The 18,845-nt window shown below is 43.4% G+C and overlaps 1 protein-coding gene across 6 annotated transcripts in view; it reads left to right on the forward strand.

Moving 5' to 3' along the window:
• PPM1H (protein phosphatase, Mg2+/Mn2+ dependent 1H) overlaps positions 1-18,845 on the forward strand; it is a 349,098-nt gene that overhangs the window by 146,803 nt on the left and 183,450 nt on the right. The window lies entirely within an intron of this gene.

Consider the following 18,845-nt stretch of genomic DNA (forward strand, 5'->3'; position numbering starts at 1 on the left):
TTTCATTTATTTTTTAAAAATTAGAGACAGGGTCTCACTATGTTGCCCAAGCTAGACTCAAATTCCTGGGCTCAAACAATCCTCCCACCTCAGCAGCCTGAGTAGCTGGGATTGCAGGTTTTGCACCACCACACCTGGCAGTTGTGATTTTCTTTTCAATAACTGAAGCTTCTTCACTTTTGGTGTGGGGCATTTTTAAATTACAGATTTTACAACAAATATTCTAACATGTATTACACACTTCTCCACCACTTTCATAACAAAATATGCTGGCCTGAGAGTGGGACCTTTTCCAAAGAACTGACTCTTTATTCTGAAAGTAGTAAAAGTACAGGACCTTTCCCCCCGCTGAAGGGCTGTGAGGACTCTCATTCTTCTGTCCCCTTCCTCTAGGTCACATGGCTCTTGTGGGCTCTCCTGCTTGCTCCACCCTTTTTGAGGTCTGATCCCACCCCTTCCCTTTCCTCTTCCCTGTCTCCAGCTTAAGTTGCTATTGCTTCTGCAGCCCAGAACACCAATTCTCTTGAGGCAATCAAGAAATTCACCTTAATTTTACTTCCATTTACAAAGCAAACTTAGGCTGAGGCAGCCTCCATTCCTCCTAGTAAAGCATCCTTTCCCAGAGAAGATCCCAGGCAACAAGGAGCGAACTGACCTGGCAGCGGTTTTGGGGGCTTGAAGATTGGTGTTTGTGAAGGTCTGTTGATTTCAAAAGTATATATGTGGTGATATAAACATATATATATATATATATATATATACACGTTTTACAACAAATATTCTAACATGTATTACATGAAATGTAATTACATGTTCTAACACGAAAGAAGTAGAGAAATGTGTAATACATGTTGTAAAAACATATATCTTTACGTTTCCTTGTAAAATTCTGCCCAGTAAATGGAAGTATGTATAAAATGCTATGCTTACCCTGTGGCTGCTGTTCCCCTGTGTCAGGTCAGGGTTCTGACAGGAGACAGACTCCAACTCAGATGGGTCAGCTGTGAATGAAGGAGGTAGAGAGAACCGGCCAGGAGTGTTGAGGTCCCCAGGAAGGAGTTGACCACCCTGAGGAACCAGGGAAGGAAACACTGTAGCAGAGCCAAGGAGAGTGGGAGTCACTAATGAGGGACCACTGGGCAGGAGCTATTGGAAGAAATGGGAGAGGAGACGCTGACTTCTCTCTGCCCGCCCTCCCATCTCTTGCCCGACCTTCCCATCAGCTGACCCCAGCAGGAAGCCAGCTGTAGAGTGGCCCAGGGAGGTCAGCCTGCCAGAACACAGACATAGGCCAGGACAGTACCTCCAGGATGGGGACAGATGGAAAAGAACCAGCACATCTGCTACTCCTCTCCCACCCCAGCGTTTGAGCAGCTTCAAAGACAGGAATCTTCGTTCTTCAGGGGCTTTTAAAGCACACTGAGGGGCCAGCCCCTGGCCTCTTGTTCAGTTCCTGATCTTGAGCTGGTTGGGAGACAGAGGAGAGCAGCAAAGGAGGCAATTCCTCTTTGTCTGCTCCAATTGAGTAAGACCAAGTGGATGATTCAGCTGTTGCACTCACGTTCACCTTTTGCGTTTATGTCTGGTTTCCTGTCCTTTAAAATGAGTTTGCTTCCTGGCCCACTTGGGGACTCAGGAAGTGACTGAGTGCCTTGCTCCTGGAAACAGGCCCACCCCTACCTCCCAGGGAAGGGCTTTTCACCAGATGACCTGAGTCAGAAGTTACCTCAACTTCCTGGCTGAAATACCTTTATGTTTGTCTATACTTCAAGACTCAACTCCTCCCCAGTGCCTTTTTCTCATTTTTAAACATAGTTTCCTTCAAAGCTCTAGGCTCCTTAACAGAGCCAGCTACCTAGCCTGTATCTCAGAAGCTCCAGTTCTCTGTCCAGGGACCTGCCAGTCCCAAGTGTTCATCTTCTGGGTTCTTGCCTTCTATTGTACTTAGGTGCCAATTTCCAGACCAGACTTCGATTTCATCTATAAAGGCGGTGGTATTGAACTAGATAATCTCTAAAAATTATCCCACAAGGAGTGACACTTTTAGAAAGTAAAGTTGTACTGTAAAGATTTATCTTTTGGTTATTTTATATTTCTTAGAATTTGTTTTGGAAATGTTAATATAACTGAAGTTCTTGGTGTTTCTAAGTGTTCATAAAAATATGATGTTTTGGCCGGGCATGGTGGCTCACACCTATAATCCCAGCACTTTGGGAGGCCAAGGAGGGCAGATCACGAGGTCAGGAGATTGAGACCATCCTGGACAATATGGTAAAACCCCGTCACCACTAAAAATACAAAAAAAATAAGCCAGGTGTGACGGTGCGCACCTGTAGTCCCAGCTACCCGGGAGGCTGAGGCAGGAGAATCACTTGAACATGGGAGGTAGAGGTTGCAGTGAGCCAAGATTGTGCCACTGTACTCCAGCCTGGGTGACACAGCGAGACTCCGTCTCCAAAAAAAAAAAAAAAGAGTATGATGTTTTACATGTTATATCCAATCATTTGAAAAGCCTAACAGATACTTTTATCCTTAATAAAGCCATAAAACGTAAAAAAAATAAAAAAGCAGCATCTCTAAAACCTAATAAGCTTTTGATAAAATACTACCTCTAAAACCTAATAAACTTAATTATGCTTACAGTATTCTAGCCCCAGTATCCAGATATAAATTTGGGGTTTTGTAGTTGATTATTTGGTGTGCTTTTCACATCTGGGTCATACTTCAGAAAACCTGAGAACAATGTGAGTTGGTATTTTTATGCACCGTCTGAAGGATCATTTATAGGATGCTTACTAGAGTGCTATTTGCAGCTCTTTTATAAACAATAGATACTGATATCATCTTGTAGGATCATTGTCTAGTTTGTCATATTAATAATATAGGTGTTTGAGCTTACAGAAATATTCAGTTATTCCCAAGGAACAACAGCTAAGTGAGCTTTGATCATATCTATAGAAATGTAGGTCCATTATCACTGATTGATGAGCAGTCAGGAATCCCAGGGCTCAGTTTAAAACAAATGCTTAGAGCCGCAGAAGGTTCTGGCAACAGGGCCCTGATTAATGAAGTGCTAAATTTTCTTCTTTATTGCTAGATATTAGCTGTCATGTGCTTTTTTTTTTTTTTTACATCTTGACAGTTTTGAGAGTAAAAAAATCTTTGTTATATGTTCACTGCTCCCATAATTATTCACACTCAAGAAAAGAGAAGCTTTGCCCTGGTTTGATTTGGAAGCTGCCAATGGTCAGGAACTAAGCTGTGTATCATCTGATTTACCATCAGACATCTGCACACTTAGGGGTTGTATTCAGGAAATGTTGCCTGATGCTATTTGTGGTTTTATGGGTTTTTGAGTCAACGACCATGCCACTCAGAGGACGGAGGACCATTCATGTAGGATGGTCCAGAGTGAGTCGGGTACCTGATCCATGTGGTCTGTTCCATGCCCTGATAGAACTTGCCCTTCTACTCTGCCGAGCTAACCAGCCACAGAGGCGCATGCAGTAACTGCTTGATGCGTGCCAGTTGCTTTATTTTTCCTGGGCAGAGGCAGCCAACTCAACACCTAGGGGATCATAAGGGACCAGGAAAGAAGCAGATGGTGGGCAGATTTTCACTTCAGGCAAAAAATGAATCAGTAGCATGCAAATGTCATGCAAAGCAATATGCAAACTATCACCCATTGTGTTTGAGTCATCAGCTCCTTAGGGCTCTGACTGATTCTTCAGTTTAGAAGGTGCTTTGACTCCATTTTAGAGATAATTTCATTTCATCTCTAGAGAACTAAGGCACTGAGGAAGCGAAGCCATTACCACGTATTTTAAACAATGTGTAAAGGTTTAGCAACTGAGACTGGGTGAAGTCACTCCGAGTTTTAAAAAGCATTTAAGATTCATTAAATTCTTAATTCTACTCTTGCCAGACTTATAGTAACAGTGGCATTAAAACAGCTAATAAGCACAAGACACATATTAAATACTTTAACAGAGGATCACGTTTAATTATCTCAATAATATAGTGAGAAGTAGGCACTGTTAATACCAGTTAAATACAGTTTGCCAATTAATAAACTGAGGCAGAGTGAGGGGAAGTGGTTTCCCCAGGCTTGGACAGCTACGGAGGAGCAGGGCCACCACTCGCCCAAGACTGGGAGTTGGATCTGATCCACAGTCTCTGCACTGTACCCTGGGATTTCCCATCCATGCTGAGACTCACAGGGTTTTGTTTTTCTCATTTTAGCATCTCTAAAGAAGTTCTAATTAACATTTTTTTCTTCCTGTTTTTATGTGAAATAATGACACACCTTATAATCAATGGCATCTTAGTTTTCACCTAAAATGGATTATGGAGTGAGTGGAAGGCTGCCTTAGAGGCTATTTTAAATGCACTGCAGTTGTCGACAAGATAAGCTTTGGATGGTCCAATTCATCCATTTATAATGTAGAAAAGGATTTTTTCTCAACATGAGATCTCCCATCTCATTACAAGAGTCCCAAAGTTCTGAGACTATTTTAAATGTGTTTTTGGCCGAGTGCAGTGGCTCATGCCTGCAATCCTAGCACTTTGGGATGCTGAGCAGTAGGAGGATTACTTGAGCCTAGGAGTTGCAGACCAGCCTGGGCAACATGGAAAAAACCCATCTTTACAAAAATATATATATACATTAGCTGGGTGTGGTGGCTCACACCTGTAATCCTAGCTACTCAGGAGGCTGAGGTGAGCAGATCACCTGAGCCCAGAGACGTCAAGGCTGCAGTGAGCTGTGATCATGCCACTGCACTCCAGCCTGGGTGACAGAGTGAGACCCTGTCTCAAAAAATTAAAATTAAAAGTAAATGTTTTCATTTTGATCGTAATCTATTGAAAATAATATAAGCATTTTCTGATTCTATAAATGATTGCTACCATAAATTCAGACTTCCGTTGTGTTGTGCTTATAACTTCTTTGGAAGCAAGTGTCTCACTGATGTTTTCGAATTGAGCCCACAGACTCCTGGGAATAGAGGGTCATCTTCTCATGCTTGAGAGTCTCCTAGGAAAGGATAGGGAAAGTCAAATGTGTTCATTCATTAGCTCCGTAGGACGGGAGTGAACGGCATTCCATGAATTGTCCCTGAGCGAAGCCAGCGAAGTCCGGCCAGGATGGTTTTCTTTCATGTATCTTTCACTCCTTTTTAGTTTCCCACAATTACCGCCCCATTAGAGTGAAAGCTTTCTCTGTTAGTTCAAAGGTGAGTTCCTTTGACAAGTCTGAATGTTCCTGAGGACAGAAGTTAGGTATTAAACAGGACTTAACGTTTCTAAATTCAAAATCAATTACACATCTGTGGCATCTTCTCTCCACGTTTCTTCCTTTTGCTGGTGGTAAAATAATGAAATATTAGGTAACTGCCTCCAAGCCAAGGGCATGCAAAGAACTATTCATTTCTTCTTATGTTCATGGATTTCACCAACGGCCAGTACAAATCCTTTCTGAAGCTCCTTCATCTATCGACACATGCCAGTGAGCTCCTGCTCTGATATTAGCCGTCCTCTGAGTTTGGAAATATATTTGATCTTAAGCCATTAACTATATTAAATACACTATTCCTCTCACTTTCTTTGACATGTATTTGAAAAATAACAGAGAGAAAAACCAAAATCAACAACTCTTCTCCATTGTGAAAGGTGAATTGCTGCTTCTCCCTTTTTTCTGCAGAGCCCCCTCCCCATCTTTTTAGTGTGTGTTTCATGTAATCCCTTAGCTGCACCCACAACCTGTAGAAGGGATGAGCAGAAAGAAAATAATGCTACCAAATGATCACAAATACAGGCAGAGAAACCAAGTAATGGCTTGAGACAGTCTCTACTTTTCCCATCAGGCCACTTGCCGTCCACACAGAGGGCACCCAAGAGGCCCTTGTCTCTCTGAACTTCCTCTCTCGGGGATTTTTGAAGCTCTTCCTGACACCTCTTGCTCTGAATTAGTGGTCTTCAAAGTGTGATCCCCAGACTGGTGGCAGCATCACCTGGGAACTTGTTAGGAGAGCAGATCACTGCTCACTGAAACGCAGTGGGTGGACCCAGCAGTCTGTGTTTAGCAAGTCCTACAGGTGACTCCAATGTATGCTCCAGTTTAAGAATCACCACTCTGAAGTCTACCCGTGGGCATCTGAGAGAGCTAGGAAGGAGGGAAATATTTTAGCTGTTCCTGGCCTGAGGGTCAAAGCATTATACTGCAGGCGCACTATAAGGCAGTCTCAGCAAGTCCTGCTGCGGCCAGACACCACATGCAGGGCAAGCTCCTGGAACCTGTGTTTCCCCTTCCGCCCTGCAGCCTGCTACATGCAGTGGCGGGCGCGGGGCGGCGGCGGGTGGGGCGGGGCCGCCTGGGCCGGCTGGCTGCAGATTCCTTTCTGCCATCCTGACATTCTAGAACTTAGGCCCTGTTCCTCTGAAGAGTGGAACTGGGGTGAGAATTTCAAACACGATCCAGCTCCACGTGTCAGCCTCCTCTTCCTACTGGGTAGTTCTGAAGCCTGAGGAGCTGTGAAACATCCCACCCTGTACCGGCCCTGCATTCCCTTGTCTGGAATGGGTCAGACATGCCCCCGTGTGGACTTTTCGTCTGTCATTGTTGGGCCCCTGGGAAAGTGTAGTTGTTTGCAGTTCCCCATTCCAACCAAGCTATGCCTTTAAACACGTCCCGTTTCTCTTAGCCTACTGAAAGGCTGAGCTAGGAAGTCTCACGAAGTTCATAGAATTAGAATATGTGCACTTAGAAATGGTGGCATGAGATGATTGTGATCAAGATAGTCACCTTTTCTATGCCTGGCTGCTAAGCTAGGGTAGAACAGCGGATCAATGTCAGGAGGGAGCTTCCTAGTAGAGAACCCAAGGCCCTATGTTTGCCCACTCAAGCCCCCAACAGTATAGATTTCCAGGGCCTAATCATGTAATTTGTAGGTGATATGAAACCAAGTAAGATGAACTAGCAAGACTCGAAAAGTCCTTTAGTGCCTGGGAAAGTGGGTAAATACCAGGTGAAGCTTAACCACAGTAAAGGTCAAGTATCACACCTGTTGAAAAGACAAAAACCAGCCTGGCAGCCAGGTACGGTGGCTCACGTCTGTAATCCCAGCACTTTAGGAGGCTATGGTGGGAGATCGTTTGAGCCCAGGACTTAAAGACCAACCTGGGCAACAAAGTGAGACCTTGTCTCTATTTTTAAAAATTTGTTTCAATTAGTTGGGCACATTGGCACATGCCTGCGGTCCCAGCTACTCAGGAGGCTGAGGCAGGAGGATCACTTGAGCTTGGGAGGTTGGGCTGCAGTGTGCCATGTTTGCAACAATGCATTCCAGCCTGGGTGACAGAGTGACACCCTGTCACCAAAAAAAGAGAAAGAAAACTAGCAGGATAGGGGAGACAGCTTATCAATGACTCACATTTTTTTTTTTTAATGTATTTAAGTAGACAGTAAATTTAATCTGGTTAGTAGTGTGCTATAGACACCAGAACCTAATCTAATTATAGGCTGCAGTATTTGAGATATAAGGCAAATAATAGCTAATGTTTCTGACTAGCTGGCTTACTTTGTCCGTAGTAAGTACTGTTATTAGTGTCCAGGGCTTTACATGAATTTTACATAAATAACCTCATTAATCCTAACATCAACCCATTTGGGGAAGTACTATTATTAATGTCATTTTACCTATGAAGTCCTTTTCTAGGTGACATAATTCAGCATGGGTATAGATGAATAGGAACCTTCAAAAGAGAGACTGGAGTGGTGAAGAGATTGGAACCGTTTGAAAAGATGAGGAAAATTCAAAAGAGCTAGAGTTTTTTAGCCGCATGAAAAGATAACTTTTGTTAATGTAAAAGATCAGGTATTTGTGAGATATGGGGTAAGGTGGTAAGGTTAGCTGTCCAGGAGTCTGGGATAGAAGTGACAGCCACAGGCAGGCAGAATGGTGGTTAAGAGCAGGGACTCTGGACTCAGATGGCCTGAGCTGAATCCTGGCTCTGCCACTAGTATGTGTGACCTTGGGCCAATCTCATGTTTTCTGTACTGAGTGTTGTCAACTGTAAATGGAGATAATGATAGTACTCACTCTTCAGGTGAGGATTAGATGAGCAGATGCCTGGAAGGCCCTTAGCACAGAGCCAGGTGTATGTCAACTGCTCAGTAATGGTTAGCTACTATTATTGTTTTCATACTGATCAGGAGAACTGTTTATAGATGCAACAAGCTGCTGAAGGAAGTAGTGGGTTTTCTTAATAAAAATAGTTGTGCATCAACTGCATTCCACCTAGCAAGGATGTTGTGCTAAGTTTTTCAAGGTGCCCATGAAATATTATGTTTGAGGCCCTGCGCAGTGACTCACACCTGTAATCCCAGCACCTTGGGAGGCCGAGGCGGGCAGATCACAAGGTCAGGAGTTCGAGACCAGCTGGGCCAACATGCTGAAACCCCCATCTCTACTAAAAAAAAAAAAAAAAATACAAAAATTAGCCGGGCATGGTGGTGTGGGCCTGTAATCCCAGCTACTCAGAAGGCTGAGGCAGGAGAATTGCTTGAACTTGGGAGGCGGAAGTTGCAGTGAGCAGAGATCGTGCCACTGCACTCCAGCCTGGTGACAGAGCAAGACCTCGTCTCAAAAAAAAAACCAAAAAACAACAAACAGAAAGAAATATTATGTCTTTCTTTCTCTTTCTTCCTTCCTTTCCTTCCCGTTCTCCCTTTCTTTTCTTTCCTTTCCTTTCGAGACAGAGTCTTACTCTGTCACCCAGGCTAGAGTGCAGTAGCGTGATCATAGCTCACTGCAGCCTCAAACTCCTTAACTTAAGCCATCCTCCCATGTCAGCCTCCTGAGTAGCTAGGATTACAGGTGCATGCCACCATGCCAAGCTAATTTTTATTTTTTGCAGAGATGGGGTCTCACTATACTGGACCTGTGCTCAAACCTCTTGCCTCTCCTCCCAAAGTGCTAGGATTATAGGCATGAACCATCAAACCCAGCAAAGCATTATGTTTCTGTGACTTTGAGGATCTTAAAGAAATAACATGACTATTTTCATTTTTGCCTCTTTCTTTTAACAGTTTAATGAAGCAGCACTTTGGGAGGCTGAGGCGGGTGGCTCATGAGGTCGGGAGATCGAGACCATCCTGGCTAACATGGTGAAACCCCATCTCTACAAAAAATAAAAAATAAAAAATAAAAATTAGCCGGGCGTGGTGGCAGGCACCTGTAGTCCCAGCTATTCGGGAGGCTGAAGCAGGAGAATGGTGTAAGCCCGGGAGGCGGAGCTTGCAGTGAGTTGAGATCACACCACTGCACTCCAGCCTGGGGCAACTGAGCAAGACTCTGTCTCAAAAAAAAAAAAAAGTTTAATGAAGCAGTGCCTTTGTCCCTTGCAGGCACTCAAGGACCTAGGCTGAAGGAGGCTCTGACATTTTTAACTCTTGGCTTCCAAGAGCTCTTGAGGCATCTCCATCCAGTGAGACAGAAGGGGACAAGAGTGTGGAGGAGCACTCAAGGAAGGGTGTTAGGAACAAGGCCTGTTAGAGACACACAACATTTCTGGCATTCCATTGGCTAGAATCCAGTTATGTGGCTTTACTGAGAAGCAAATAAGGCTGCTGGGAAATGTAGTCTAAGTCATGTACCCAGGCCCAAGGGAATTGATTTTGGTGGACAGTTAGCAGCTTTGGCCACCAGTGGCATTGAAAAGGGAATTCTTACTAGGTTCAATTAGTAATAGTGTCTTTATTCAGTTTTTGATACATTTTCCCTTTTGTTCTGATGAAGTTACAATTTGGATATCACTATCATTTTTAAAGCCCAAAGATCAATTACCTCTTTTGTTACCTGAATTTTGTCACTGTTAGTTTTAGGAGAGATGCAGTAAGTTCAGCTTTAGCTATCAAAGGTAGTGAAGAAAGAGCTGACTCACCAAGATTCACTTTCATCTTGGAGAAGAACACATTTGAAAAATGAAAAAGCCTACAGGTAAACAGCATACCAAATATTTGTCTTTGGAAAGTTCATCATAGAAAGCAAGGATTGTTTCATTGCTAGAGGAGAAAGATTACATTAATCAGGTAGGGTGTGACTATACTGACGTTTTAAAAACTTCTGTTCTTTGGCGGTTATTTTTAAATTGTCAATAGTTACATTGTAAAGGTTTTTAAATGATATACCAGTTCAGTTTAGTAGTTTAGTTTCTTATCTGCTCTCAAACTGCAGTTCTTTGGTGTGTTTTTTGAGTTTATTTCCTCCCATTGATGTCATCCTTAATATAAGATTTGAAATAACTATTATGAATGGATTACTTATATATACACCTCAATCCATCCTCAGTTTGCATATGATAAACTTTTACAGTTCATCGTGCATATATTACATAGTTAGAAGATAAAGGGTAAGCAGAGTAAAATGTCATGGTAGGAGCAGGATTCAACAAATATTTGTATGCCTTCCATGAGCCAGGCATCTGCTGGGCACTGTGCTGGGGAAGCTACCATGAAGTAAGCAGACAAGGTCTCTCTCCTCTTGTACTTGTAGTCATCCCAGGTAGGCAGGTAGTCAGGCATCCATTTACAAAGCAGTGTGACAGACAAGGCAGGTGTTTCAGGAGACACATGAAGCTCTGGGCTTTACTGAGTCAGGGCTGCCTTGGGTTAAAGGCACACATTTGTAATCGTGTTCTTTGGCTGCAGAAATAGCAATGCTGGTACACTGCAATCAACAGGATTGCCTCACAGGTCAGAATCCATTGCAGCAGGATTCTACAAGCCAAGCCCTTTGCTTTATTATTTCACAGTGTCATGTGGTTGTGAATAGTGCTTCAATGTATGGCACTTGGGGTCGTTTTGTGATATAAATGTTGGACAGGACCATACTCATTTTTGTGAAATATAACCCTCATTGAGCCACCATCAACAGACAGTGGTTTATGAAGGTCTTGTTTCCTGATGGGATGTTGATGTTCACTGGGCAGTCCTTACTGGTGTGTGGTGTACAGTTATCAAATGATTTGTTTGCTTCAAGGAGTTAACTGAACAATATGGGCATTTCACCTTCAACTCTATCCTGTCTTGTTTAAGCAGGGTAATAAACTCTCCAGGCCCAAATATGGTTTAGCTGTTAGTACAGGAAGGGAGGGAGAAACATATCAGCCCTCGGAAGTGAGCTGGGGTTGTGTGAGGTAGAGTGGTGGAATAGAATGATCCCAGGCGCTAGGGTTTGGAAAAGCTGGCCCTCATCCCTCTAGAAAATACCTTGCTTTCCCATTTGTGGAAGGGACTGGTTCCTACTCTTCTAGATTGCCATGCAGGTTACAGATGATGTATATAAAGCACAAGCATGGTTCAGCCCTTCATTCTGTCACCAAATATGTCTCATGCCAGGCACTGTCAAAGGCACTAGGAACATAGCCATGAACAAAAAAAACCCTGCCTTCATGGAGCTTGCAAACTAGTCTGGAAAGACAGATAATAAGCAAGGCACATAAGTAAAATGTTGAGTATGCTATTGGTAATAATTTCTAAAGAGAAACACAGGACAAGGGAAGGGACTTAGTAGTCAGGGGTGGGTGGCAGTTTCAGATGTGGTAGCAAGGGAGAGTGTCATGGGGGAGAGAGTCTTAGAGTAAGATCTGAAGGAGGTGAGTCAAGATGTTCTGGCAGATGAAACAGCCAAGGCTTTTGATATGATTTGACTGTGTCCCCACCCAAATCTCATCTTGAATTGTAGTTCCTATAATGTAATCCCACGTGTCATGGGAGGGGACCCGGTAGGAGGTAACTGAATCATGGGGGAGTATTTTTCCCATGCTGTTCTCGTGATAGTGAGTAAGTCTCGAGAGGTCTGATAGTTTTATAAAGGGCAGTTTCCTTCACATGCTCTCTTGCCTGCCATCATGTAAGACGTGCCTTTGTGCCTCCTTTGCCTTCTGCCATGATTGTGAAGCCTCCCCAGCTGTGTGGAACTGTGAGTCAATTAAACCTCTTATTCTTTATACATTACCCAGTCTTGGGTATGTCTTTTTAGCAGAATGAGAACAGACTAACACAGCCTTGAACCAGGAATGTACCTTTTATAGTTGAGGACCAGACAGAAATGGACCAAAGAAAGAGGGGGTGGTGGGTGAGGCAGAAGAGGTGCAAACAGGGCCCAGGCATGCTCAGTGGCAGCTAGTGCTGCAGTGACCATGGCAATGGCCATGAGGTTTGAGCTCGAACCCTCCTCTCTTGCTTGACTCTTATAATAACCAAGAGGGTGTGTGTGTGTGTGTGTGTGTGTGTGTGTGTGTGCACATGCACATATTTATATAAAATATTCATTTTTAAAGCCTTCATTCCATCTTGCACAGCAAACCTTAAGTAATTTTGTAAATTCATAAACAGTTGGATCTATGTAAGGCCTTAACAACCAACTTGAAAAGTGGTTTATATACGTTAAGCAGTGGGTCCATTGTTGGTACACTTTCCAGTAGAATCTTACACAAATTCTCCTGTGTATAAACAAATAAGGTGGAGCTGCCCAGACTACACTCTAGAACAAGGCTGAGGTTCACACCAGCTCCCTTTTCCCAAGGTGGCACCTGGGGCTGCCCTGAGGGACAGTGAAGCACCCTGAACTCAGTCTGAGGCTGGCATCTGGTCCAGAGGATGCCAGACTGGTCTGTACATCAGAATCACCTGGGGGACTTTTGCCAACGTATATAATAGTTGAGTCATTCTTGTATACCTACTACCTAGATCCTGCAATTTGCAATTTTCATCAAATATATCTGTCCATCCTCCCATCCCTCTATCAGTCCAGGGCAGACATTCATGTATTCACCTGTGGGATTTAAAAAAAATAATAATAAAAATTGCAGGGCCCCTATTCTCAGGCTTACTGAATCAGAATCCTTGAGCTTGCGGCCACTGTGGGAACCACTCATCTAGTCCAGATTCCTTTTTTTTAACTAATGGAAAGTGAAGCTCACAGAAATAGTCTGTCTCAAGTTCCCACAGATAGCCAGCAGCAGGACTCGTACCAGAACCTTGGTCATCACCTGTTTTTGGAGGACCCATCTCCTCCCTTTCTGAGATTTTGCTTGGTATCTGCTTAGCAACATCAGTTCTTTCTACGATCAAATAACACTCTGGCTCTACTCTTTATCCATGAACAGTTTGCTGAGCCTCTACTATCTTGGGGGATTACTAAGAATGTATTTTCTCCTTGGTCAAAACTTTCAACCATTATTGGGGAAAAAAGGAGTATAACTATAAAAACAAATGTTTCCTGGCCGGACATGGTGGCTCACACCCATAATCCCACCACTTTGGGAGGCTGAAGCAGGAGAATAATTTGAGTTCAGGAGTTTGAAATCAGCCTGGGCAACATGATGAAATCCCATGTCTACAAAAAATTTAAAAACTAGTCAGACGTGGTGGCACACACACATAGTCCCAGCTACTCAGGAGGCTAAGGTGGAAGGATCGCTTGAGCCCAGGAGGTTGAGGCTGCAATGAGCCTTGATCATGCCACTGCACTCCTGCCTGACAAAAATACTTCCAAAAAAAAAAAAAGAAAGAAAGAAAGAAAGAAAGTTTTCCAGATTACACGTGTGTGTCTTTGCTCTTAGCTGCCTCATTGAGACAGCAATGGAAAAAACACTGGGCTGGGAGTCCAGAGATAAATCACAATCTTGTCCTGTAGCAAACTGCATAACAGTTAGAAACCCACTTCCCCTGCTGAGCCAGTTTCCTGCTTTAAAGAATAAATGAGGTTAACAAGATCTTACTAATTGATTTCAATGGTGTTTTCCAGCTCTGAAATTTGGGAACCACTTAGTATCCAGCCAAAGACTGACCTGGTCAGCTCAGCTTCCTGACTCCTCCATTTTCTTCCCTTCAGTCTTGTTAGGTTAGGCATAGATGGCAGAAGACAGATAAGATGCTCCAAACCTAAAGCATAAAGAAAATTTTCAGTTGCCAGCTGCATTGGGACTTGGTTCCCCCGAGAGCTGTGCTTCAGCAGTTTCCCCAGATCTCAGCTTCCCAGGAAGTCTCCACCCTGCTCCTGATGTTCTTCTCTGTAGCTTCAGAAGAATTGTACGGCACTGACCTTTGAGTTCTTCTGGCTCTCAGAGGTCCCAGTCAGCAGGCTGCAGACAGGGTCTGCCACTTGGGTGTTAAGATTGCTTCTATCACTTTTCAAAGTCCAACCCATCAAGAAATGAATTGAACTAACAGCTCATGGTTTGGTGGCTGCGTGTGGACCTGAGTGGTGACCACCACCTTTCCCTTGGTATTACATCCTGCCCTTCAATGTGAGAAGTGGATTCTTTCATCCTTTTATTTTATTGTTTGAAAAATTTTTAGAAACAGGGTTTGAGTCTGTCACCCAGGCTGGAGTGCACTGGCGTGATCATGGCTCACCGCAGCCTTGACCTCCCAAGTTCAAGTGATCCTTCCACTTCAGCCTCCCAAGTAGTTGGGATCACAGGCATGTGCCACCACACCTGGCTAATTCATTTTTATTTTTTACAGAGGCGGGTCTCCCTATGTCACTTAGGCTGCTCTTGAGCTGCTGGATTCAAGCAATCCTCCCACCTCAGCCTTCCAAAGTGCTGGAATTACAGGCATGAGCCTCAGCACCCAGGCTTCATGCCTTTGTGTTTTGTTTTGTTTTGTTTTTTGCTTTGCTTTGTTTTGGTTTTTTGAGACAGAGTCTCCCTCTGTCACCAGCCCGGGGTGCAGTGGCACCATCTCGGCTCACTGCAACCTCCAGTTCCCTGGTTCAAGTGATTCTCCTGCCTCAGCCTCCCGAGTAGCTGGAACTACAAGCACGCGCCACCATGCCCAGCTAATTTTTGTATTTTTAGTAGAGGCAAGTTTTCACCATGTTGGCCAGGATGGTCTCGATCTCTTGACCTCGTGATCCACCCACCTCCGCCTCCCAAAGTGCTAGGATTACAGGCGTGAGCCACCGTGCCCAGCCTATGACTTTGCTTTAGATACTGCCCACCCTTGGCACCTCCCACTACTACTGCCTGCCTGTCAGCTGGCAGAGTCAACCAACCTGACTGGGATCAGTTTCCTGTCTCTAACCCTCCCCAGCCCTGCAGGTTCCCTTTGAGTCATCCCTCTGGTACCTTCCCAAAGGAAAGTGGTTTTCCAGAATCCCTTCCTAAGGGTTTTAGTGCATCACAGATCTGGAGTTTCCACTGGCACCACTTCCTCCTGTCATGGCCTGATACGGTTTTGCTGGCCCTGGTTCAGTTCACCTTCACCCCTCAGACTGGGGGTGCTACTCTTTCACTTAATGATAGTCCTTTTTAGTAACCCAAACTTTGTATGAGTTATGAAAAAAGATAGTATGAATATTTTTAAATTCGATACAAATCTAAAATAAAATTTTTAAAGAGTAGCGAAGGGAGACCCATAGCTAAAGTGCACAGTAGCTCTCTACGTGAAGGATGGCTCAGGACACAGAACGGGGCAATGGTTATGAGCATGTGCTTGGAACTCGCGTGGGCCTGAGTTTGAATTCTAGCCACACAACTTAACAGAAAGACTTTGGTCGAAGTAGAGGATCCTTCTAAAATGTGTGAATAAACTAATAATAGCCTCCTTTGTAGAACTGTTATATTAATGAGAGGGTGCACAGAAGGCGTTCAGTGTGGTACCTGGCACACAGTAAGCACTTGGTACATGTTAGCTATTGTCATTATTAAAATAGAAATGCTAGGGATTCACCAAAAGTACAGGGTTTAGAGTCAGATGGCCCAGGATTGTCCGCCAGTTACCCCATCTGTAAGTTAGGAATTCTAACAATCCCTATCCCTTACAGCCATTGTGAGGATTAAATGAATTAATTCAACTCAGAAAATATTTGCATGCCTCCTGTGTTCTGGGAGCTGAAGGCTTAGTTAATAATGAAGACAAAAACCCCTGAACCTCTGCCATTAGGGAACTCACATTGTAATGGGGTATGGGGAGGAATGGTGGCAAAATAAGTAAAACATAATTCATGCAAAAGCATTAAACTTTATGTGAGAATCGAGCGCATTTGAAAGATTTATACAAGTACTTGCCTGCCTTATGGAAAGCACCTAATAAATGCTATTATCAACAGTGATTATCAATATATTATTCCTGCTGCTGCTACTACTGCAGATAGTAAATATATTTAAGTTTATAATAAATACATGATGCACGGTAAAATATAATTTGTATTACAGTGTAGATGGCTTGCATATGAAAGGGCTACATGAACTTTTGGGCTGACGTAAAAGCGTGTGTTGTGAACTTTTCTGATAGCGTTCCTGAACTGCTTTAGGACTCCACTGTGTAATAGAATTCATCTTAGCCAATATTGCTGCCAGATATTAGCTCTGGACCCTAGAACTGTACTCCTTCCAGATTAGATGTGGACAATATGCTGAATTCAAGTCAGCACACTCCAAAGGCCCGTGTGTGTGTATGTGTGTGTGTGTGTGTGTGTGTGTGTCTCCACAAAGTTCATAAAGATAATTTAGTTGCTTTGGGACACACTGGGCAGCCTGTAATATTCTTTCCAGCTCTCGAATTTTGCGATTTTTTTTTTTACCTAGTATTTTGGCAAGCAATGGTTGTCTCTAAGTAACAACAGAAAAAGTCCTTTTTCAACAAAGCCTTTAAAAAAGCCTCCCGGCTCTCAGGCATCCGAAAAACACAGTTGTGCAGGGGTAGTTTTTTTTTTGTTGTTCTGTTCTGTTTTGTTTTGTTTTCTTTTTCTTTTTCTTGCAAGACTTAGCCGTGAAGTCAAGGTCACTGCTTCCCGGGGAGCTCAGCTGCACAAGAAGCCTAGAGCTGCATTGCTGGACCTGGAGCCTGCCCTGACCCTCTGTGCTGGGCTGTGCTTTCCCCCCTGGTTCCTGGACCCTTGCTTTTCTTTTCCAGTGGTATCCCAGGCAATAAATAATAAAGAAGCTTTTGAAATCACAGAGTGGGAACTCTTTCCCTACTGTGGGCCACCAGGCCTGCCTGCAAAAATCAGATTCATGCAATCCATTTTCACACTGATTCATCTCTCTGCTCACTTTTCACTCCTGTTTTGCTGCTTTTCTGTGTCAAAGTTTTGTATAGTTGTTCCCCCACCACACCCTTGTCATGTTCTTTGTGATTCAGAACTGGCAGATCATCATTGCCACCAGCATTTCAAGGACACATGGTCCTTCCAAATGGACTGCACCAATTTCTCAATGTTAATAGATCATCTAAAAAAAATGTAAAAAATAAAAGCTGTATTATATACTTTCCAGATCCTTTATTTAAATGAGACCTTACAACAGAGGCCCAGTATGTAAAACAGATAGGAACACTTGTGATATAGAGCAGGTTACATACTGATTAGTAGCACAGATTCTGGAGAAACACAAGCTGGATTCAGGTCCTGGCTTCTGCGACTTACCATAGCGCTGTGGGACTTTGAACAAAATACCCAACCTTTCTGTGCCTTCCTTATCAGTAAAATGGGGAAATGGGGATAATAAGAGGCCTTATCTGTGATAAGGTTGGTAGAGGGATTAAATGATTTAAAGTGTGTAAAGTGTTAAGCACAGTTTCTGGCATATAATAAATGCTCAAAAAGTGTTTTATTACTGTACCAATAACCATAATAATTATCATTAGTAATATTATCCCCAGGTGGAAAAAAAATAAAAACTAGGGTCCCCAATTTATTAAGCCAAAAAGGAAAAAAAAAATAAGCTGAAAGTTGAGTCATGCAAGAAACTGCCTTTCCTTTTGTTCCTAAGCAAATAGCTGCAGATAAAAGGTTAAATATCTCCCCTGGTAGCTACTCTGGGTTCTCCTTATCTTATGGAAAGTACTAATTTACTGAGCCCCAGATAAACAGATAATTGACTATTTCCCTACCTGTTGCTTTTCTCTTGTAACATGTGGGTTACCATACCCTTCCTCTTTCCCCTCCAGCCCACTTTTCCCCTTTAAATGTTGAAGCCCTCTAATTCATCTTTGGAGAAAGGCACCGACCACAGACTGTTTCTGTGATTCCATGTTTTTCTCTCCCAGGCATTCCTTAAGGTTGGCAAAATGAACTTTTAAATCAATTGAGACGTGTCTTGGATACTTTTTGGTTTACACCCATCAACAGTCCCTCAGGGTTTCCCATGGAGCTGTTAAAAACAGCTGTTCAGTATGGTACTTTCAATGCCATGCTTTTCACAAGTTGCCTTTGCCCATACAGGACATTGAATGAATGTCAGAAGACCAACAAACCAATCTTCATATTGTTTTCCGGAATGGATACTTAATTATTTAGCTTATGAGCAGGCTCTCAAACAGGCTAATTTTGTTCAGGCCACGAGGCTGGTTTTGTTGGTGATGGGGTAACTGTGCCCTTTCTCCCTCTGCGTGAGGACCAGTTGCTCACACACAGGCCACCTATACATGTCACAGCTATCAGGATTCTGCCGCTTAAAAGGGTAAAGCGGTATTCTGCTTTACCCTTTTAAGGGTGGACTCTGCAGACAACTTCCTTACCCCAAGTGGGCAGGTTTGTGGATCAGAGCCTCTCAGGGCTAGTGGTACCACACCAGGAAGAGCTAGACTAGCCCACTGTTCTTTCTGCAGTAGATACATAATTACATGATGCTGAAGTATTCATTACTGTTTTAGCGCATTGCCAGCAAGCAGTCTTCTGGTTGACCCAACATTTCTGCAAGAACTCTCAGGATCAGCACATTGGGAATGTGCTTGGAAGAGAGACGTTCCTAACATATCTGTGTATAATGTGTGTAGTATAGGTGACTGAATATATACAATAAGCTGTGCAAAACAAACATGTCTCAGGTTA

Source organism: Trachypithecus francoisi, unplaced genomic scaffold (genome assembly GCF_009764315.1).
Source record: "Trachypithecus francoisi isolate TF-2019V2 unplaced genomic scaffold, Tfra_2.0 Lachesis_group11, whole genome shotgun sequence".
Lineage (NCBI taxonomy): Eukaryota > Metazoa > Chordata > Mammalia > Primates > Cercopithecidae > Trachypithecus > Trachypithecus francoisi.